Source organism: Strix aluco, chromosome 3 (genome assembly GCF_031877795.1).
Source record: "Strix aluco isolate bStrAlu1 chromosome 3, bStrAlu1.hap1, whole genome shotgun sequence".
In the NCBI taxonomy this organism is placed as follows: Eukaryota; Metazoa; Chordata; class Aves; order Strigiformes; family Strigidae; genus Strix; species Strix aluco.
Window position 1 is genome coordinate 15,953,106 of NC_133933.1, and position 22,962 is coordinate 15,976,067.

A 22,962-nucleotide genomic window follows, 5' to 3' on the forward strand; every position below is an offset into this window, starting at 1 on the left:
CCAGGTACCAGCAGCTCTCTACTCCCACAATGCCCGGGCTCTGCCTCCACACACTGCCCAGCCCTGAGATCCGCCATCAAGACAAAGGCAGCAGCTAAGGAAGAGTCCTCACAGCCCTGCAAATAGTAACGAGAGGTGACCTGAAGGTCCTGGAGCAAGCAGGCACTGCGGAAGTATTTTGATGGTGAGCGTGACTTTTCAGAGCACCAGGACATCTGTCAGGTGAGGCAAGACATGCAATGGGAGACAGAGCTGGATGGAAAGCCCAGATGGACTCCCTGCTGCTGAGCAGCACCTGGTCCCATGTCCAGAGACCACCTCCTCCTCACCACTTCTGCAAATCCCCATGGAAAAAGACTGGTGGCTTTGGCAGATGAAGACTTACAGGATTTCTCCTATCCCAAGTCTCATAACTCATTTCTCAAGAATCACTCCCCAGCCAACAGCCATCAAGCTCAGCCAGACCCCTGTGACTACATTCTCCCTAGATGCTCCACATCTTCTCCAGGGAACTGACCCTGCAGCCTTACCAGCACCTCTTACCCAGCTGGTCCTGGTGCACAGCACCGCTCCCAGACCTTCCCAGTTGAGCTGCCGCCTCCTCCTTCCCTTCACACCCCTCCCACAGCCTGCCTTCCTACCAGCTCCTCCATACAAATTCCCCTCCACCAGCAACAGCCCTCTGCTGCGTTGTACCTCTGTCCCTGAGCCTTCTCCCTGTTTCAAGGCAATTGTGTAAAGGAGAGCAGAAAAACAAATTTTGGTAAAATGAAGCACTTTTGATTTTTCAGTTTCATCACTACACAGTGACTCAAGGGCCAGTCACAACAAACAAACTGAAAAACCACACAGTAACAACAAGAGAGCAGCACTGATGCCACAAGGCCCCATGAGCAGAAGATGCGGCAGGGACAGGGAGGGGGGGTGGCAGGCTCGACTCTTCCCCAGGTAACACAGGGCAGCTCTCCCAATTGCCTAAGACAGGCTCCACCCATCAGGGAAGATATTACCATGGAAGCTGCTCCTCTGGAAGAGGTCATTAAGTTTTAACCAGAGCAGAGACCAGTGCCCAGCCATCCTCCACCCAGGCAAAGCATCCGTTGCTCCCTGACTTCCTCTGCCCTCATTATTTGTTGAGGTAGGGCTGAGGAGCTCCAGGGGACACCACCCCACATGAGTTCACCTTTTGGCTAACAGGTGAGGCACCAACGCCTGAATCTAAGTTCCTACACGCAGCCAAAAAGGGGCAGAAACAAGGTCTAAATTCTTACCACATACACACACCAGTAACTTTCTCCCCCATTTATCACTATTTTCTATGTGATCACCAGCAGAAAAAAAGTGCAGCCCCCACAAAACCTCCAGATACAATTAAATGCCTCTCTGCTACAGAAGTAAATGCAACCTTGATTAAAGATCCAACCTAGTCTTAGAGGGGGATCACAGGCCTAGATGGATGAACCACAAGTTCTCCTGTTCTCCCACCAGCAGTGACCACACAGACAGTCTTTGTCCAAACCGATCCTTCTCTCTGCTAGTTTGAAGATTCCTTCAGAGATATCGGAGAGGTTGACTCTCTGAGCCCAGAAACCTGTCCCAACCTCAAACACACCACACAGTATCACAAAATACTGCCTCTGTACCCCTCTTTCCTCATGTGCGCCTTCAGAGGGGTGAGGCAGAAGACCAGGTAACCATCTGAGAACAACGCAGACTCCACACTCCAGTGCACATATCTCGCCTCCTGGTCCTCTCTGCCAAGCCAGACGTGGCTCCCACACACCTCCAGGCAGAGGCTCACCAGCTCTCTGCCCGTAAAAAGCACGTGAGCCCATCCAGGACCCCCAAAAGCTTCTGCCTCTCCCAGCCATCACAGGCACTTCCGAGCCACAGTTGGGAGCAGTGCTCCAAACAGAGCCCAGCTGCCCATCAGGAAGGCAGAGCATGCTCTGAAGATCAAATGACAGCTCTACAGCTCTCACAGCACAACACGAAGAACAGTAAAAAATGTGACTGTGGGCTTATTTTAACTCTGAAAAGCTACCTACCATCTGAAAGTGAAATTTTCACATGCGTTCTGCTTGAGTCATCCTCTGCTCCCACCCTGAAGGCAAAGAAAACTTTAAGGTCAGGCAGGGCTTTGTAGAAACCCACTCAGGACAGCGATTGCTCATCAAGCTTTCAGTCACTTCAGGTGATGGTCCAGCCCAGCCAGAGGCTCGTGTCACTCCACTGACCTCTGCAGAGGCACCTGGAAGAGGAAGCAACATGCGAATGCCCTTCACCTGGAGCACCCCGTGCTTGTGGCTGGCACCCATGGGTGCTGGTGGTACCACTCACATGGTGGGTGAGGGTGCTGGGCAGCACCTGCAGCGCTTTACACAGCAAACTATCTTTGCAAGACATTAAATCTTCTACTGCTCACTGCAGCATTTAAAAAGAAATTACTACCAAAACTCCCCTCCCAGTCTGGGCAAAGCAAAGGTAAGTCACACACAAACTGGAGCCCATAGTCAAAGCATGAGGCAATGATTGAAGAGACTGAAGTTTAATTCCCACTCTGCCATAAACTTGCTGTGACCTTAACCAAATGCTCGCTGTCTCTGTCACCAATTTCATACTCCACCTGCTTCAGCTCTGCACAAGACCTGTTTCTCCCTACACATTTGTACAATTCGTAGCAGGATGGAGATGCAATAACTAAATTTATGAGCTCTGCGACATTTCATATTCTTATAAAACAGGCATTTTGATACAGGTTTTTATTTACAAATAAACAGGAGGGTTTAAAAAAAAAAAAAAATCTAACCATTAAAAAGCAAGCTCTTGTTAGGTTTACTAGTTCTCCAGGTCAGCAAAACACCTCCACCTCACACCAACCATAAGGTATAACTCACCTTTTGGGTAGTGCACAGACTCCATGAGAACCCATGGATTTCTGCATGCACTTCTCCACCATCCTGAACAGTATCTGGGCTTAGGCTTAGTTAACTGAAGACAAACTTTCCTGTTCACTGTCTTGTGCCAAAAATTGTCATTGGATATGTGATTATTCCAGGCTTCCTTGATTGTTCATTACCAGTCTGTGCAGAAATTTATGTTTTCTTTACTACTCCTATCAGCCTGACCATTAAATTGACCATTCCCTTCCTGTTTTACACATAAGTACAAAAGGAACAGTTTAGCAGCTGGTAAAAAATACTTTTAAAATCTCCCTACCATACTTCCTGTGATACAGCTCCTCTCTAAACTAAACAGCGTTTTTCTTCTTATGATAATCTTTTCATGCTCCTAATAATTTTCGTAGTTTTTCCTTGGACACTCCTCTATGCCCCTGCTTAAACCACATGTGGTACTCAAGGTGACAGTTTCCTACTGATCTACACAACAGCACTCAGTATTTTTAGCCTGATTCTCTACTTTAATTTCTCAGGGGTATCGTAACTCTTCTGCTGGCACTCTCATTTCATTAACATCTCACCTGTTACAAATGGAAGGTCTGGACACTGTTGATATTATCTCTGCTGCTTGGCAGCTGCTGTCTGCCAGGCGTGATTTCCACTGTGCCCTGGCACAGTACATCTTTCCTGACAGAGCTGTTGCTCGTTTCTTTTGCCCTGTGACATTCCAAAAATGGAACAATCTCTTAATACTGTCCAGAAAACCCTGCTTTTGCAGGGTTTTGCTTCTGTGGCTGTTGTAGAGGTTAGCTTCAGGGGTAGGTAAAGCAGCATCCTTTGCATTACCCTGCTATAGATACCAGCACTTCCCCCTCCCTCATCCCATAATAAACAGAGAGGATGTTTTCAGAGGCATAAAAGGAAGATGGACAATAAATACCCCATCCCTAACATGTCCTCACTGCAGCTCCTCTCCCTGCTCCAAGCTCCTTCCCAAGCATCCCCTCTGAGCCACGCTCCTTGCCCTGCTCCCTGCAGGGGACGCTGGGCAATCCCAAGTGCATTCAGACTCCCTGCTCTTTCCTTTTTCTGCATTTCACCAAAACTCTGAGCTCACTTCCTGTGTCAGCAACTTCCTCAACTCAATTTACCAAGCCTCCTGGCTCCTGGCAATCCAAAAGCGCTGTTCAAAATCTCCCCAGGCAAAAACAAAACATGGGCTTTGGATGGAGCAGTGAAACCAGCAAAAAAGGTCCCTCTGACTTCAGAGCAGAGGAAAAGAAACAAAGGGCAAGAATTGCAGCAATAACAGTGTGTTACAGGTGGTTGCACCACAAGTCACCCAGGTCATCCCAGGTTACTGTATCAAACTCACGCATTGCTATTTTCTTTCTTCATGATAGACAGCAAGGGAAAACTTAGCAACAATGAATTAAAAATAACCTAAAATTGATCTTCCGTCAGTAACAGTACTTTTTTTACAGTTCCAAGATCCTGTGGCTGTTTGACCCTGGAAATCAAGATCTTACATGGCTGAAAAAGCAGTGAGTGAGATCCTCGCTGCTATCAAACAGATAGGGTAATGTGTTGCATTGAGAGTGTAATTCTCTGGAGGAGATATTTACCTTTTAAAATGCAGTGAAAAATGAGTTGTATTCCAAACCCATGTGACAGGGGCAAATACCTGGGGTTTGACTGAGGGTTTTTTGCTTAGGAGCTGAACATTCACTGCTCCTTTCCCCCACATTTATGTATTTCTCTCCTAATTCTGAGCTGACACGGTGGGAGGAAAGACGGTTTTGGGTCAGATGAAATGTTTTAGACAACCTGGACTAAAATATTTTATTTTGGTTTGGTTTGTCCCCTTTTACATTTTTAGCTATATATAATTCTGCAGAATTAAATTTAGTTGGAAAATATCAAAAAGACATGCTGGGAAAAGAAACACAGCAGTTCTTCCCCCCTGCCCCTGCAAAAAGGTAAAGAAACCGTGACCTTTTTTCCCAGTTAAATTCTAAAATGTATTAAAACTGTCACACTTGCAGGTTTGCCTGCACAATCAGTATTGAATTTACCCTGCAAGCCCAGAGCCCACTGTTTGCACCTGCTTCGCCCACCTAAAGATCAGTGGGACAGGCAGCAGGCCAAGGCTGGTGGGAATCCCAGCAGAAAGGACCCTGCACCCGAAAGCAGCGTCTCCTGAGAAGGTACTGGAGGGCAGCAGCCTCTGCAGGATCCATGGCCGAACGCACCCGAGTCCCAGACAGCCAGCACCCGCAGCGTCACCAGCAGCGCAGGTCTCCAGGCTCCAGGGATGAGCTCCCTGCCAAGAGGGATGGGGTGGCTCAGACCTGCACCCCAGAAAGATGTGCCCTTCCTCTGCTGTGTCCAAGGAACAAGTTGCTCCTCTGGGAACTGCCGCTACCTGAACAGACAACAAACAGCTCAGGATACAAGTCCTAAGGGTGTAAATTGACCCACAGCACAGCAAGGTGAGGTCCTCAGATGAGGAAGGGCAGAATCTGTGCAGAATCAACGACTCCACCTCTTTTGCACCCCTCTGTGCCAGCTCCCACCAGAGCCTCTGGCACCCCTCGCCCAGCTAGGTTCAGAGTCCATCCTCCATCGCTGCACCACAGCAATGAAGCTGAAGAAGCTGGAAGCCTGGAGCTAGCTGCCCCAAAGGACATGGCCCTTGGGTTGCCTCACCTCACAGGGGCTGCAGAGAAGGAATAAATGGCCAGAAATGGAACAGATGAGAGAAACACACAAAGAGCAGAAGCAGATCCTGTTCCCTCAGTGAATGCGACCTTCCCACGGATGATGGATGGAACAGGCCTGCTGTGTCTGTCCAGTGAGCTGGGTGTTGCAAGCACTAAAAATAAGCCACCCCTTTCACAAAAGAAAGAAAAAAAAAAAAAAAGACTGTCATAAGCCCTGGCTCCCAGTCTGGTATCTAAACACCAGAATGCTCTGATGATAGGGGAGCCATCACAAAGGAGCAGAAGAGGGGGTTTTTTTCATGCTTTTCTACACAAAAGATAAAGCAAAAAAATGGATCTTGCAAAATATAAACAAGAAAGAGGGAAAAGGGAGCTTTTGTGTCCAATATCAATACAAACATGTTTTTCAAGTTAAAAAGACTATTTCTCCGTTCACTTTGCCTTACAGCTCTTTTCCCCTTGTGTTTCCCTGCAACACTACATAAATCTGTAACTGTTATTTGTTTAATCATTATTATTTACTGCTTCCATCCTGCTGGAAACATGCTAAGCACTTCGCAATATGGAGACAAGGTATCAGCCCGAGAGAATACATCAGCTCTGATATTTAACTCCACTGTATGATTACTGAATCTGGATTTGCTCCCTAAAAGCACTCTTCACATGCTGTGAAATTGGGAAAACTCACTGATAGCCAGACAAGGAAGTACAAAGCAGGAAACCCCAGTGAGAGACCTGGACAGATACACAGGAGGGCTGGCTGGACTTGCAACCCTCACAAATCTCCCAGGCCTTGCACTAAGGCGTCTCATTAACTACCTGCTACGCTGGCACAGGTAAAATTGCAGTGGAACTTGTGTAAGAACGGGGAATAAAACATAATTAAGTGAGAGCGTGAAAGAGATGGGAAATATGAAATGAGCAGTTAGGGACACAGATGTGAATTTAGGCCTTGTGGATGGGCAAAACTTCCCCTTTTTCTGTATCTATTCAGAAAACCCATGAAACTCAACTTTTATCACAGATTATAACATGCTGAAGGGCAGCCACTGGCCTCATAATTGATGCTGTGCCTTCTTCCCTACACTCATGAATCTCTTTTGTTCCCAGCGCGTGGGGCTAAATTTAACACTGGATAGCAAGAGCAGCAGAAAGAGCCATGAGGAGCTCAGGAAAGGCTGTGAAGGCTTGCACCCCACACACAGCGTTTTAGATGTTTCACAGTGCTTGTGGTCCTTCACTCAACCCTGTTCCCCGCCACTGGTCAGCATGCAGATGTGGTCTACAGCTGCCACAAATGGGCTCCAAGAATCACAGAATCATCATAGAATGGTTTGGGTTGGAAGGGACCTTTAAGGATGACCTAGTTCCAACCCCCCTGCCATGGGCAGGGACACCTTCCACTAGACCAGGCTGCTCAAAGCCCCGTCCAACCTGGCCTTGAACACTGCCAGGGAGGGGGCAGCCACAGCTTCTCTGGGCAGCCTGTGCCAGTGTCTCACCACCCTCACAGTGAAGAATTTCTTCCTTATATCTAAACTAAATCCACTCTCTCTCAGTTTAAAACCATTACCCCTTGTCCTATCCCTACACCCCCTGATACAGAGTCCCTCCCCATCTTTCCTGTAGCCCCCTTTAAGTACTGGAAGGCCGCTATAAGGTCTCCCTGAGGCCTTCTCTTCTCTGGGCTGAACAACGCCAACTCCCTCAGTCTGTCCTCAGAAGGGAGGTGCTCCAGCCCCTGATCATCTTCATGGCCTCCTCTGGACCCGCTCAAGCAGGTCCATGTCCTTCTTATGCTGGGGACCCCAGAGCTGGACTCAGTACTGCAGGTGGGGTCTCACAAGAGCAGAGTAGAGGGGAAAAATCCTCTCCCTCGACCTGCTGGCCACACTTCTCTTGATGCAGCCCAGGATACAGTTGGCTTTCTGGGCTGGAAGCGCACAGTACTGGCTCATAGTCAGTTTTCCATCCAATACCCCTGAGTCCTTCTCTGCAGGGCTGCTCTCAATCCACTCATCGCCCAGCTGTATTTGTGCTTGGGATTGCCTCAACCCATGTGCAGGACCTTGCACTTGGCCTTGTTGAACTTCATGAGGTTTGCATGGGCTCACCTCTCAAGCCTGTCCAGGTCCCTATGGATGGATCCCTTCCCTCCAGTGTGTTGACCACACCACACAGCTTGGTGTCATGGACAGACTTGCTGAGGGTGCGCTCAATCCCACTGTCCACGTCACCAACAAAGATGTTGCACCAATCCCAACACGTACCCCTGAGGAATGCCACTCATCACCTCTCTCCACTTGGACATCAAGCCATTGACCACAACTCCATGAGTGTGACCATCCAGTCAATTCCTTATCCACTGAGTGGTCCATTCATCAGGTACGTTAGTGACAGCCAACATGGCTTCACTAATCTCCTCCTTATTTTCCACATGCCCTAGCAGAGTTTCCAGGAGGATCCGCTCTGTGACCTTGCTGGACAGAGATGAGACTGACTGGTGTGTAGGTCCCTGGGTCTTCTTTTTTTCTCTTTTTAAAAATTATTAGGGATTATTTTTCCCCTTTTCCAGTCAGTGGGAACTTTGCCAGACTGCCACAACTTCTCAAATATGATGGATAGTGGCTTAGACACTTCATCTGCCAGTTCCCTCGGGACCTGCAGATGCATCTCATCAGGTCCCATGGACTTGTGCACCTTCAGGTTCCTTAGATGATCTTGAACCTGTTCTTCTCCAACAGTGGGCAGTTCTCCCTTCTCCCAGTCCCTGCCTTTGCCTTCTGCATCTTGGGCAGTGTGGCTGGAGCCCTTGCCAGTGAAGACTGAGGCAAAAAAGTCATTGAGTACCTCCACCTTCTCCATATTCCAGGTAACAGGTCTCCTGTAACCTTCTGGAGAGGGCCCACATTCTCCCTAGTCTTCCTTTCATCACCTACCTCCAGAAGCTTTTCTTGTTGCCCTTGACATCCCTGGCAAGATTTAATTCTATCAGGGCTTTGGCCTGAGCAGGAGAGAACATCCATCAGGTGTCCTCTTGAAAAGCCTGATTCTTCTACAAAGGAGACAGAAGCACAAGGATTTCTGTGCTACTAGATCAGCAACTCTGTCCTAGGAAAATGAGCAAAGCACTAGTTCCAACGAATCTTCCAGGTGGTATCAGCATCTCCTCTCTATCAGCCCTCAGCATTATCCCTTCTCACCAGTTCTCCAGTCAACAAATATTTCCCTGTGATTACCATGAACTGTGCCCACCAAAGGTCCCAGCTGCATGCAGGTTTCTGCCCTCATTCAGACTGATCTATGTGTCACTAAGCCAGGTTGAAAATTACCTTAGTGACATAGAGTGTTTTCCCTATAGTACCCCGCTTAATTAATTATTGAAAGAGCTATTACCTTTCAGGGATGCCTGTGCACTGGCTGTGTCCATTATTTATAACATAATGTATTCATTATGCATTTTATCCCATGCTCCTATCTGCTGATCTCATAACAGGCTCTTAAAAACAATTTTAAGCTATTAATCCTACCTTAATTACAGCCAAATATATATAGAAGCCCCAGGACATCTCTTTCTTATATTTATTAGAAGTAAGCAAGCATATCTAGAAATAAATCTGTTAATCAGGAAAGAGCCCACCAGCCATGGGAATCACAGAACTGGAAACAGGCACATTTTAATCAGCCACAGTAAAACTTCCAGCTTTATCTGTTGGGAAAAAGTAAGACATGGCCTGCTGCAGCTTTCCTCCCAGGACAGGTTCTTCTAACGAAACTACACCACTAGATGCTGCCTCCTCTATCTTTCACACTGATGATACAAGCCAAGGCTGATCACACCAGAGTATCTTGATTCTTCCTGCCTCACAAGGTCCTCCTAACCTCAGATCCCTGGCACAGCCATTTTCCCAGTCAACAGGTGTCACCACTGAGCTATCTCAGGTTGTCCCTTGTCCTTTCCTCCTCCAGCTCCTTCATTCCTGTCGACAAATTTGTCTGTAAAGCCCCAGCTCACCTCAGCACATGGACACCAGCTCCCAGCTGCCCCCGGGGAGGAAATTAGCTGTGAGACTCCCTCCAGCAAGAATCAGGCTGTTCAGCCTCGTGCATCTCTGCTGGCAGACCCTGCATTTTAATGCAGTCCTCCTATTCTCTCTCCCACATCCATACCAACATGATGGTTACTGGAAAAACTTTTCAAGGGTTGGGGGGGTGTGAAAAAAAGGAAAAGAATCTCTAGACACAATGAGGAAGCACCTTGAAAATTCCCATATTTCAGTTCATGTAGGAAACACTGTCTGTAATTTTGGAAACACTAGTTTGAGCTCTTTTCTGAAGAGCCCTGGGAATGTACAGGAAAACAACACAATCGTCATTTAATGCTTGTGTTTTCTGTAACTTCACTGGCTTACCAGAACTAACTTGGACATTTACCATCCACACTGGGAAATCTCACACTTCAGAGGAGTTTGTCTTCTGGTCAAAAACAACAATCACAAGTTCTCTGACACCAAGCACATGGGTCAGGCTCTTGAACCAATGCACACAACTCAGTGCACCTTCTTAATTCCCCAGGGGTGCGGTGCCCAAACTGGGAACAGGCTCTCTTCTCTCTGCCTCAGGGGCACAGCGGGCATCACAAGTCAGATGCTATAAGGGATCCAAGAGTGGTACAAGTCCGGCATGGTCCTGTAAACATCTGCTTCACACAGGGAGCCTCTGAGCAAGGGAGGGAGAGGGAAATGGTGCGATGGTGTAGAGGAGTGCTGCAAACACACTGCAAACACGTATTGCATTCTGTTGTGATAGGACAAAGGGTGATGGTTTTAAACTAAAAGAGAATAGATTTAGACTAGATATAAGGAAGAAATTTTTTACAATGAGGGTGGAGAAACACTGGAACAGGTTGTCCAGAGAGGTGGTAGATGCCCCATCCCTCGAACTGTTCAAGGCCAGGTTGGAGAGGGCTCTTAGCAACCTGATCTAGGTGAAGATGTCCCGGCTCACTGCAGAGAGGTTGGACTAGATGACCTTTAAAGGTTCCTTCCAATCCAAACTATTCTATGATTCTAAACCACTGATGCAAGCCTGACCTAACATACCTTAAGAGATAACCCCAGATGGCCAAAACCCAAACAGCCCTGTCTTTTCTGATCTTTCCCTTTCCCCCCATGGAGAAAACAGCACCAGTCTATGATGCCATCTCAATATTCAGAAACACGGAAGGCAGAGATAAAGAAACATGCCATGCCCATTCTTGAAAAGAATTTAATGAAAACCCCATCCCAAAACCAAGTGAGCACTCAATAGGATCTTTGTCACCCTTGAAATAAAAAAAAAAACTAACATTGTCTTCAATGGATTTTAGACTGGCCCTTAAACATACTGTCAGGGTGACAGTAGCATATGAACCTTCTGAAACCTTCAAAGTGGGGGTTCAGTACTAAGGCTTGACTTAAGTTTATAGACACTCCTTTGCAGCTCAATGAAAAGGCAGCCTGTCCCTACAAGCAGATGATGTGAATGCACTCCCTGTCCAAACTGTTCCCTACACTCTTACTCTTTTCACCTGGGGAATGTTTTCATACCTGCTGAAAAAGACAGATACAAAGGCAGACACAAGCCCAAACAGGTACCAGTCATGAGCAGTGCAGCAACACTTCAGCCTTTCTCCTCTGAGAAAAGAGTCTGGCCCAGCTCAACTCAGTCCCCAACTCACACAGAGGAAGGACATCTTTCTAGTAAAATCCCAAACTGGAACTTTCCAAAGTATTTTAAGGAAATAAATAATACTATAGGAAAAAAAAAATTCTATTTTTAGCCAGAGATCTTAGCACAAAAGGGTAGCACTCCACATCATACCAGAGTCAAGTGTTTGATGCTGTCATTTCTTTATAAGGCTTTAAGAACGGCAGGACCCTCCAAGATGTGGCATGCGTTCTTTATTTACCCTAAAGTGAGACTCTGCAGACCCGGGTTTAATTCACTGCTCTGCTATTAGCCCATGAGGTGACCTTGGACAAGTTGTTCTGTCCAGATTCTCAGCTGGTGTCAGCTGGCACCGTGCCACCAAAGTCAATTTAAACAATTTGAGACTCCAGTCCTACAGTCATCGGGTCCTGAGCTTCCCTATCCAAACAGCACTGCCAACCAGCACACAGCCTGAGATGCTTTGGAAACGTACACGTAAGGGACAGGTAGTGAGATTAGCAGCTCATGATTCCCTTGGAAAATACATGTTTGTCACTAAAATGAAACAAAAAGTCTTTGTTATTTTTTTTTTAAAACAGCCTTATGATTGAGGCTTTAAAAACAAAACCACAAATGCTGACGTTTCATTCTACAGTCTCTTATGCATTAGCTGATGGAAAATCCCTAGGGATTTTAACTTTAGCACACAATAATGGGTGGTGACTGATACTTTTTTCATTCTTCTGCTTTTAAGTTTTATGATCTTTCTAAAATCTTCTCAAATTTCTCTCTCAACTTGCTTTCATCACCAGCAGCATCCTTCATCACACCGAGAAGCTGAACACCTGATACCCCCGTGCAGGAAGGCTGGATTTCAGGAGGGGCTTGGGAGTCACCAGATCTTGTGCTCTTTATCACAGGAAGCTCCTAAGACTGGGAAACTCCAGACAGGATCTAAATAAAGACTAAAAAGGACCAATTCCGTCATCAAGATCCATCCCAGCAAGAAACTACCTTGTCTGTGAAAGACTTTCTTCTGTAGCAGAACCAGGGCAAAGTTTCCCACATTAAGGCTGATTTACCTCCTTGGTCATTTTTGACCAACTGGCCTGGGGCTCTCCGACCCACAAGGAAATATATTTTATCTGACCAAATACCTGATGCCCAGGAAATCTGAGAGAGGAAGGGAAAGCAGAAGGCCATGTTGCTTCAGGGGACACCACCAGACCCACAACTTGATCTGGTATGTAGCACAGACACTCTGAAAGGCAGCACTCAGGCATGTCACTGGTCAGGCACACAGTCACTCATTCCCAGGATAAATTTTTGGGAAAGTACCTCTCAAGTAAGTCCTCTTACAGGTCTCCCTTGACCCAGCCACAGCATCATCTCTGTCTCTGCAGGCCTAACCCCAGCAGGAGGTGCAACACCAGCTACAGTCCATATGACAATGGCTCCTGATGTCTCCCAGGTCCATATGCCTTCCCCCTGAAACGTACTGACTGCCTCCCAGCAGCAAGCAACACCAAGACAGCACTTCTGCAACCTCTCTTCGGATCATTTTTTGACTCAAGAGGCTTTTACATTGGTTATGTTCTTGGAAAACTTCTCCACTTCTGAATAAACTTGATTTGTTGCCTCCTCTGATTTAGTGCAAGAATAAATCCAAAGAACATGAAACTCATAATTTATTTTACTTTGTCAGCAGTAAAATTAACTTAAGGGTTGTTTTAAGTATCATCTCTTCTCCTTCTCCCCCCCCCCAACAATACTGCTTTCTGAGGAGGTGTCCACAGCGAGCAACACCTTGTTGTGAGCACAACCGATGTAACCCGCTGAGCAAGCATATCATGAACAAGCAAGCTATATATGTCAGTTGGCTGGGATGGAAGGAAGATCTCTGGGACAAGGGTCTTTTTAGCTCAGTTTTCACAACAGGGCTCATGAGAACCCCAGCACTAGCAAGTACACTCAATATTGAGGCAGGATGATCTCTGCTCACCTAGACTTGAGATGTAAAACCTGTGCTCAGTCAAAAGATCTTAACCATGGTACCATACATTGGTTACACCAAGGGGCCGGTCCACCCAGCTGTCCAGCAGCTTGAGAGCAACCTTGAGAGAACTTTAAGCCACCCCATCAATGAGATCCGTTCTTGCTGTGCAGTTTGGTAAGGCTGCTGTCCGCAGGGCTCTACAGCATCCTCTGTCCCGAGCCCTGCAGCAGCACCATAGCACCCTTCTGCAGAAAAGGGAGCAGAATCATATGTCAAGTAGGATCACAGCCAGAATCCTCACCAGCTCCTGCACTGCATGGCACTTACTAAGCACGAAAGCAAGGCATTTAACTTTTCTACTTGCAACCATCCTGTGGAGTTGCACATCATACATACCTATTCTTTTTTAACAATAGAAATCAAATGCTATGAGCCTTTTAGTACATATCACTGTGTGTAACATCAAATAGCATGGCTTATGTTCTTGTTTCCCCTAAAATGAACTGTTGCACTGTCTCAGCGCATGCAATGTTCATTTAAAAGTTTTTTTCTGTCCTGTTCTCCCAATGAGCTGGCAACAAGACACAAATCAACCATCACAAAGAGGTACACTGAGAATTGGAGTGCAGATCTTCTCAGAGGAGAAAGGAATGCCCATGTAAGGCTCGTTTCTCCTCCTGCTTTATGTTACAGGATGTTCTGGCCATCTTAGGGAAAAAAACCAGCTGAGTATCTCTGAATGAGAATTATTTTAATAGCAGACCCTTCAGTTGTTTGTAATTCAGTTAGCATGCTTTTGGCTTGCATATCAAAAAGATTCTTTTCCTGGACTTTAGCAGGCTTGTTCCTAATTGAGTTGTTAAAATCTGTTTGCAGTTCTCATTTGATAGGTGATGCCTGCAGCAGGAGCGAATGCTGGGGACGAGCCTTGGCATACCGAAGTTTTCTTTAGAAGAGCATGCTCATCACTATCCAAAGACGACTTTCTCCTCTTCCACCACTGCAACAGATGAGATATACTGCACTTACCAAGAACGCCCTGGCTGTGTGATTTTCATCTCTCAGCCACCATGGGGCCACAAGAGACTTCCTGGGGCTGATCTGTGCGGACATGTCAGTACACTGTGGACTGATGCATAAACCCATCTGCAGATCTGCACTCCATCTGGGGCTCTGTCATTCCTGTGCCAGGAGAGGCCCACAAACTCCTATCATACCTCAGTTTCCCTACTTTATAATTTGAGGACATGCTTTCATGCCTCATTTCCTCCGAAAAGGCTGTGAACTGAGGAACAGCTTGAGTGAGGGAGGATCTGGTTAACCTTGTACACACACGAGCCCACTTAAAGTCAACCACAGTCCTTCACACACTGCAAGTCAAGCACTCATCCCCTGGATCATGGCCTAACTGCCTATGGACACACAAACATGGCTGTTCGCCAAAGTACCACACACACTACTGGAGGTATAGAAAGGTCAGACCAGACTATGAATCTCAGCCACTTAGCACAGCTGCTCAGCTCACAGCTCAGCAAAGGAATGTTTCAAAACAACGAAATCTGTGCCTCCAAACCAGTTTCGACACTCCCTTGTTCCTAAGAGCATTCTTCCTCTACAAAAGGTATATCCCCTTCTCTACACACATGCTCACATCCACCAGCACAGCCCCCATGACCTGGCCTGCCAAAGGCAGCCTGCAGAGCCCAGCGAGAGGACAGCATGGAGCAGGCTGTATGGCAGGAGACACGCTTCTGTTCCCCTCTCCTCTGGGCTTGCAGGCAGTTTCCAGGTCCCAGGCAGGGCTTGGGGACCATCTGCTTCCCACAGGCAAGGCTTATAGGCCCCACTTCAACAGTCCCTCTTAGTCAAAAAAGTCCATAAAAGGCAAATAAAGTCCAAGCAAGTACTGTCCCACACAGCCTTCTCCCTGGACACCACATCTGGACTCCTCTTCAATCAACACCTCCCTTTTTTCAGAAGAAAGAGACCCAGGACTTCTCCCTGGAGCCCTTGGTGCAATGCTCCTAGTCTCACAGATGCCGCCAAAAAAAAAAAAAAAAAATCAGCTTAAACATCTTCAGGCTACATCAAGCTTCTGCTTTTAACCCAGCCTGGGGTTGTCTCCAATTACTGTGGGCTTCTATTCATCAGCCCTTGCGGCTGAATGCAACATCCCGTCCTGTTCCCTTTCCTTCCTTGTCCTTCTTTACCCCCCAACAATCAAACACACTGAGAAATCCCCTCATTTCTAGAGTCTTCTCAGCCTGCTCCTAAAGAAAAGCTTAGCATCTAGAGACTGTACCCATTTTATTTTCAAAGCTGAGTGTTGAGCTGAAATCCAGCTATGCTACGGTACGAACACACTGACTGCATGTATTTAATGTCTTACAGAGGCACACATGCTCCTTTGATGTAGTCAGCTCCATCGCTGAAGCAATGGAGGCCTCAACACCCTCCAAAATCCCCAGGTACAGCAGGCTCATCCCACTGTGATCTCCACATCAAGGCAGCTCCCATTGCTATCAATTTCCAAGCTGACAAAATCAGATCTAAGTCTCATCTGAACAGGCACTTTTCCAACTGCTGTGGAGACTTGACCTTCTGTGGAAGACAATGCAAGAAAAGATAACGTAAACTTTGCTGTGAGAAAAGATACAGGGAGATGGAACTGCCCCTTAGAGGTTTCAAGTAGCTAATTGCAAACTCATGAGTCAGGATGCCCTTGGCAGTAAATAAGGCAAGGACAGGCTGTTCAGAGCTGGAGGAGAGCCTGACAGTCCGGCAACAATTCCATGGAGAGGTAGAGGTAAAACACCTTCATCCATTTAGCGTCAGCCAAGAATCCATTCATGAGCTACAAATTACACACATTGACCGCTTCCATTTTCACAGGATTTCCTTTGATGCTGCAAGTTACACAGCTTTGCTGCAGACCAGCCACAAAGATTTACTCACTGTGTAACCTCACTCTTCTGAGAGCATGTCTACAGGACATGATGATTAAAGTGGCAGGACTATAAACATCCTGGGCATGCCCACTGTTTCTTCCCATAAAGCCACAGCAGCGGAAAAAAATTAGGATGAGGTTACCAACAGCTCCTGGCATTGGTCTGACTTGACTCGTGGTGATATTAAAGGTAAAACCTAGAGCAGAACAAAGCTTTTGAAAATCCCCAGTGCTTTCTAAAATCCCGTGCTTAAAGACTGGTCTAGAGAAGGTCGTGGAAGACAAGGCTGGAAAAAGCAAACACTTTTTTTTTTTTTTTTTTCAAAAACGCACCACTGCAACTCAACTGCCTGGTTGCCAGCTGTAAGAAGCCTTCTGTGCCTCAGAAGAGGTGGCAAAGCACAACCCGTGACAGCAAGGTGCAGCTCCCACCACAGCGCAGCATACAATCACTGTGCCCGCGGAAGAAACCTGCACTTTTGCAGAAATTGCCTGAAGAAGTTGCACTGGCTTCTACATAATGACAGTAACAAGATGCATCCCTCAGGCTCTATGATCCATGAACCCCATGTGGTTTCCATTTGAAAAAACAAAACTCCAAAGTTTTCAGTGACAGGTTTCATGAGACCTGGCTCTTTTCTTCAAGTCTTATCTGAGGGAAGGCTCTATGAAAACTAAATTTTCTGTGCTTCCTTGTGGACAGGAAAGCTAGAAAGGGAACTTCAACCCCTCCAAAAGCACAGAAATCAGAAGAGAAAAAAAATCATTATTTTTCTAGCTACCATAGAGTTGACATCAATTTAAAGAGAGAAGAAGAGACAAAACAGAGAAAAATGCCCTGGGGCAGACTAACACTTAGAAGCAGGGTCAGTTCCAGGGGTGAGGGGAGTTTTCCAGTTGCAGGGCTGGCTGCTGATCTCCTGAATGACCTTCTCCCATCCCAGGACAGATTTTTTTTTCATAGTCTCACTTCCAGGAGGCTACAGACGTGAGTACCGGTCACATGAATACATGACAGGTCCAACTGAATCTTTCCTTTTGAGAATCTTTGACCAAAAATGGACAGCGTGACCAGCCACCCTTCTCAACATTAAGGACCATTTAAGATTAGCAGCAGGAGGGAACTACTAAACAAGGGCTTCGACAAAACCAAACAAACCATGCCCACTATACCATAAGCTCTGCTATTCTGACCACGGTCACCATCCAAGTGCTCTCTGTTCAGCCATGGCTTGTTAAGACCCCTCACCAAGTCATTTTAGTGTGCTAATCTGTCAGAAAATTTCATTTATCCTGGGTAGTTTTCTGCTGGGTTAGCTTGCTGAAAAGACTCAGCTAAGGGTCATCGAAACGCCAGAGCACATGCAAAAGGAGGCAATGAGGGCAGGAGCAGCCACAAGCATCAGACAGGGCAGGATTGAGCACTGACAGTTCAGTCAGCATAGGCAGTTGTGGAGCCACAAGCCCACTTTCCCTTAATAGGCACTAAAGAAATAACGACTGCTGGGTTTTTCTGCCATTCCTAATCTCGCAGCCTTGCGCTCCCTCTGTTTATGAACAGCTGGGGAGGCCATAAACTTTCTGCCTTCAAGTCCTCCAGAAGCTGGAACTCCTAAGCATCCTGCATCCCCATCCTGAGGACCAAGATCCTGTGGATTTTAGGTGGTGTGCCAGAATTTGCCTCAGGCACCCAACTTTGGCAAGTTGACCAGCACTTCCAAAACACTTAATTACATGGACTCCAAACACTGGCAGGTAGGGAAATTTGGACATTTTTAAGGCAGTTCTTCAGGGAGACCCTGCAGCAAGCACAAATTCACAGCCAGGTGTACAAACCCTGCTCTGTCAAGGCCGTAAGCAGATGCTGAAAGTTAAGCACATCTTTAAGCATGTTCCCCCATGCTCCTTCCAAACACAGCCTCATGCCTCATCCCTGCTGTTCCCTGAGCTGTAAGCTGCTCGATAGAAGACCTCACTCTCTGTCGACTGTTGGTGCAGGACCTTGAACAAGTACTAAATAAATGAACAAGTCATTTCCTGCAAGGCCAAACAAGCTCCCTGCCAAAGAGGTCACATACCATGCTCTGGCCTGATGCCTCTCCCTAGTTTATGAGGGTAAATTCCCATATCCAGGGGTCCAACGATTACAGCATTACATCTGGGCTAGGCTTACTCCCACTGAAGCTAGAATTACGCTTCACTGAAGAGGTGAGGAAAACAACTGCTTTTGTGCTTTCATTGCATGACCTCTAAAGTTCGGTTTGGGTTTCTTGGTTTGCACAAACCAAAACATTGAAATGAAATCAGGGAGTTTTTGCTTAATTCCCAGCTAGAGGACCAGGATCTGTCACACGAAGGTTCTTCAACACTGTTTTGGCAGTAAGGAGATCTGTAAGGAAAAGCCCTTTGAGGCAGGGCCCATGACAAAGCGGTCAGGAGGAAACTGCCTGAGTGGTTCATTCCAGTCTTGTGAGCTCCTCCAACTAGCACAGGGTGGACAGTGGACACACTGGGATCTCCGCTCCCCATCTTCCATCATGCCACCCAGGATCACTTAGAGGCTTTCTCTAAGTGTGTTATTGTTGACATGGATGCTCTCAACCCCCTGCAGCCCACAGGAAGGACCAGGGAACTGTATAAACAGCCTGAGCTTTGGATCTGGAGTAAGACTCAGAGCTAGTCAGAATGCACCCAGCAGGCCTGCTCCACCATTCTGAATACTTCACTCCCGTCAAGTTAAAACAAGACTTAAAAGCAACCCAAATCTTCCACGCTTGAATCACGCAGGCAACTCCATTTGCTTGGATGTGCCCATCCCCATGAGTAAGGGCTGCAGAATCAGACCTGGCTTTTCCTTACCATCCTGCCAAAAACACAGGCACACAGAAAGAAGAAAAGAAAAATCCCACTGAGTGATGCCCCTGCTATTTCTGCTGTCCATGACAGCAAACTGTTAAAAGGCCTGACTCAGAAGCCTCTCTTGAAAAACCTGAATCATCACAGTTTGGAAGATGGTCTCTTGTAATGAAGGAGTCTCTCTTCTCCACTCCTCCCTCTCTTTACAAGAGAGAATTTGAGTCAGACTGATGGGGTGGTGGGGGCGGGGGGGGAGGCGGGCAGGGGAAAAAAAGGAGAGAAAAAAACACCAAAGAAAACTTCATGCTTTGTTTGGCTCTGTCTGCAAGGATGGCAGAGTCAGGCAGAGTTCTGGAAGTGACTCGTACCATTCAAGTTAATGAGATATTTCTGTAACTTTCCTTCACCTCTACTCCCCTTCAGCAGACCAAAAGGCATATGGCAGTCCAGGGGCTGGCAGCTGTATTTTGGGTCTGCAGGGCTGTGTTTGATCTCAGTTACACCTCTTATTTACCACTGTGACTTCCCTGATGTCAGAGCATAACCATGGACTTACACTGCCTGGAAGAGAGAAAGAGGCACGCCAGCTGTACATTCACTGCCCGGATGCACTTTGTGAACTTGGATTTCTTCTTAATTTGCACTGTATCTATTTTTAAAAGCCTGAGCCTTGTGGAATATAAAGATCTTTGGAATGACCTTCATATAAACATTATCATGTTATAACACTTTGTTATTACACATCATTTAGCATCAGGAGATCTCAAAGCGACTTGTAAAGGAGGCCTCATTTTAGAGACTCAGCCAAATGAAACATGAAGACATTAAGTCACCCAGAAAAGCAGTGGGAGCCACCAGAACAGAAACCCCAATCTTGTGCTCTATCCTCTAGAGTAGCTCACTACAGATGGTTTATCAATTAAAAGGCTGCGGATATCTGCCTCTTCAGGAAGAGCCTATTTCTTGCTGGCAGATGCAAGTACATACACTTTCTGAATGAGGCTTTGGCACCTCACACCCCCCTGCAAACAGAGGTCACCCGTGACTCAAAAAGCCATGGTCCTCTGAATCCAGGCTGTGGCAGAGATGGTGACTGAGGGGAAAGGGACTGACTGAGAAAAACAGCATTAGAAGTGAGAACATATCATCTAAAAAGGTGATTCAAGCCTAGAGTTTCTGGGCTGGATCACACCTCAATGCAAAAGCTCTACGGGAGCAGCGTCTCCACCGCACCCCAATGAAACCTCTGCCCAGCTTTACGCCACCACCAATCTCTCTGGCATCAAGGATGCGAGAGAGTTGCGTGTTGGCCACATACACTGCGTATACTCTGAATATCAAAACCCCTTGCTAGTGAAAACTACCCTGGGAGTGCAGGGCCAAGGCTGCTGACTTCTGCCAGGGGAGTGGGAAGGGAGATGCCATTTGATATAAAAGCACTGCAGTATAGTCAACAGTTTGCATTTGAACTTAAACCATGTATTTTTACATGGGAAAAATACTTAAATCTCTAAATTGAAATGCATCTTTCCACCTCCTATCTAATCACGACACAAAGTCCAGAAGTCATCAGGCTGTTGGCTGTAAGCGAGGCTCCCAAGAGAGCCTAATCACTCAGGTCCCATGAAGAGGCGGTGGATACATGAGCGCTGTGGAAAATTTCCACCTGTGAAACAATTCTTTTCATTGTTGCTCCTGGCTCTGCGTGGCAGCAGACGCACAGGGTGCCGTGTCTATTGTACCAAACGCTATTTCTCATCTCTCAGATTAATTTTAAGCTAACTCTGATCACAACGTAAGATACTCTCCCAAAGTGAAGCAAAACGGCAAGAGCCCTAATGAAAGTTAGGAGTGTCGGCTGGGGAGCACTTTGGGCAATTCAAGCAAAGCGCAGACAAATTCACCTGCGGCACAGACCTTTACAGCCTGTGCTGCCTCCACTCAGCGAATGGAGCTCCCTTCCGCATCAGCAGGAAAACTGTTCAAGGAGAGCAAAACATGGGATGGGAATCCATGCTACCCTTCAGAGAGGAGTGCACTCTGTACCCTGTTTAAAATAGGTCTGAAATTTGCCTTTGCCATGTAATCTACAATTTATCCTGTGGTAAAGGCAAGCAGCAAGCAGCCAGCCTGCTCTGCCGGACACGGCTCGGTTTCCCATCGACAGAAAGTGGGAACAGGTCTGGCCCCACTGGCACGAGAGGCCGAGTACACCCGAGCACCTTCTCACCGGCAGCCTTTGGAGTTTATGTAGAAGAAGGACTGGTATTAGTGTCACACATCTGCATATACTGTGTGGGTAGACTTAAATATACTTAAGTACATGCATACACCCCTGTTTACTTACAACGATGCTCACGTCTGTCTTTCCTGGCCTTACTTCTCAGAAGTAATCACCATGTTAATGAAAAACAAGTGTAACTTTTAGAATACATGTATAAAAAAAGAAAATTTGGTTAATTTAAGTGTATTAAAGTCCCAAATCTTACAAACCCATCCAAGCATTGTTATACTCCATAAGAAGATCTATGTTCAAGTCTTAGCTGGTGTTTGTGCTCTTTCCTAAACATCAGAGCATTCCTTACACCATGCTGGACACCACGAAACCCTTAAGACACGTCTGTTTATTTAAAAAGCAAATTCAAGTCACGGAGGGGTACGCTCTTCTTCACTTAAAGGAAAATAAGCCTTGCGTAAATTCTGCTTACACTCACATATTTGCAATGCAAAATGTAAGTTGCTTGCTATCACCCTCTTTGTACAGCTGGTTGCAAAACCAAGCAGGGGACGACCGCTCAACGCCCAGCACCGAGTGTCCCTCTTCAAACACCTTTTCCTCTCACATCGGCACGCGGGAGCCCATTCAAACCGCCCCCAAACCCTCCCCAGCGGGAGCGCGGCTGCCCCCTGCCCCGCCGGGACCGGGAGCCCACGGCGGCAGGCAGGTACCGGCGGGACAGACGATCGCGCCCCGTCCCCGGGCCGGCACCCCATCGCCGCCGGGACCCCTCCTCCCCCACGGGAGCCAGGAGGGACGGCTGCGGCTCCGGATCCCGCAAAGTTTCTCTCCCCTCTCAGAGGCCACCGCCACCCCCCAGCGCACACCGCCCCGGCCCGGACCCCCGCGGGCGGCGGCAGTCCTGGCTCGCCCCAGCCCCCGCGGGCTTCGCTTCGCCTCCCCTTCCCGGCCGCCCGGGGAGGGATCACCTCCGCCAGGTGACACCCCCCGCCGCCGCGGCCCCGCGCGCTGCCCGCCGCCCCTCAGCGCGGCCCCCGGCGCCGACTCACCGCCGCGGCCGGCCGCGCAGCCGGCCAGGAGCAGGGCCAGGGCGGCCAGGGCGCCCAGCTGCCCCCGCAGCAGCTCCCCCCGCCGCCTCCGCCGCCGCCGCCGCCGCTCCGCTGCCGAGGCGCCCATCGCGGCCGCTCCGCTCCGCCGCGCCGCGCCGAGCCGAGCCGAGCCCAGCCGAGCCCAGCCGGGCCGCCGCAGCGCCGCCCCCCGCCCGCCCCCCGCCGCCGCCTGCGCGCCGGCCCGCCGACCCACCGCCCCTGCGCGGCGCGGGCAGCGGGCGCGGCCCGGCGGGATGGGGAGGGGAGGGGAGGGGAGGGGAGGGGAGGGGAGGGGAGGGGAGGGAGAGGGGGGCGAAACTTCCCGGCCGGCCCCAGCCCCCCTCCCCGCCTCCGGCGTGCGGGGCGGCTTCCTGGGCGGAGAGGGGGCGGAGAGCTGGAGCCGCCCGGCCCCGGGCTACCCCCGACCCCGCCGGGGTAGGGGTGGGCGGTTGGGCTGCCCCCGCCGCGCCCCGAGACACCCCCTTTCCCCCCGGCGCCACAGGCGGGGACGCGGCTCCCGTG

At 48.3% G+C, this 22,962-nt stretch overlaps 1 protein-coding gene across 2 annotated transcripts in view; it reads right to left on the reverse strand.

Annotated features, from left to right (window-relative positions):
* Window positions 1-22,496, reverse strand: part of LOC141920567 (sodium/potassium/calcium exchanger 3) — a 282,625-nt gene extending 260,129 nt beyond the window's left edge. For both annotated transcript variants that reach the window (XM_074817520.1, XM_074817527.1), the window contains exon 1: window positions 22,402-22,496. The gene's annotated coding sequence lies outside the window, so the exon portion shown is untranslated. The remainder of the gene's footprint in view (window positions 1-22,401) is intronic.
* Window positions 22,497-22,962: the final 466 nt, after the last annotated feature.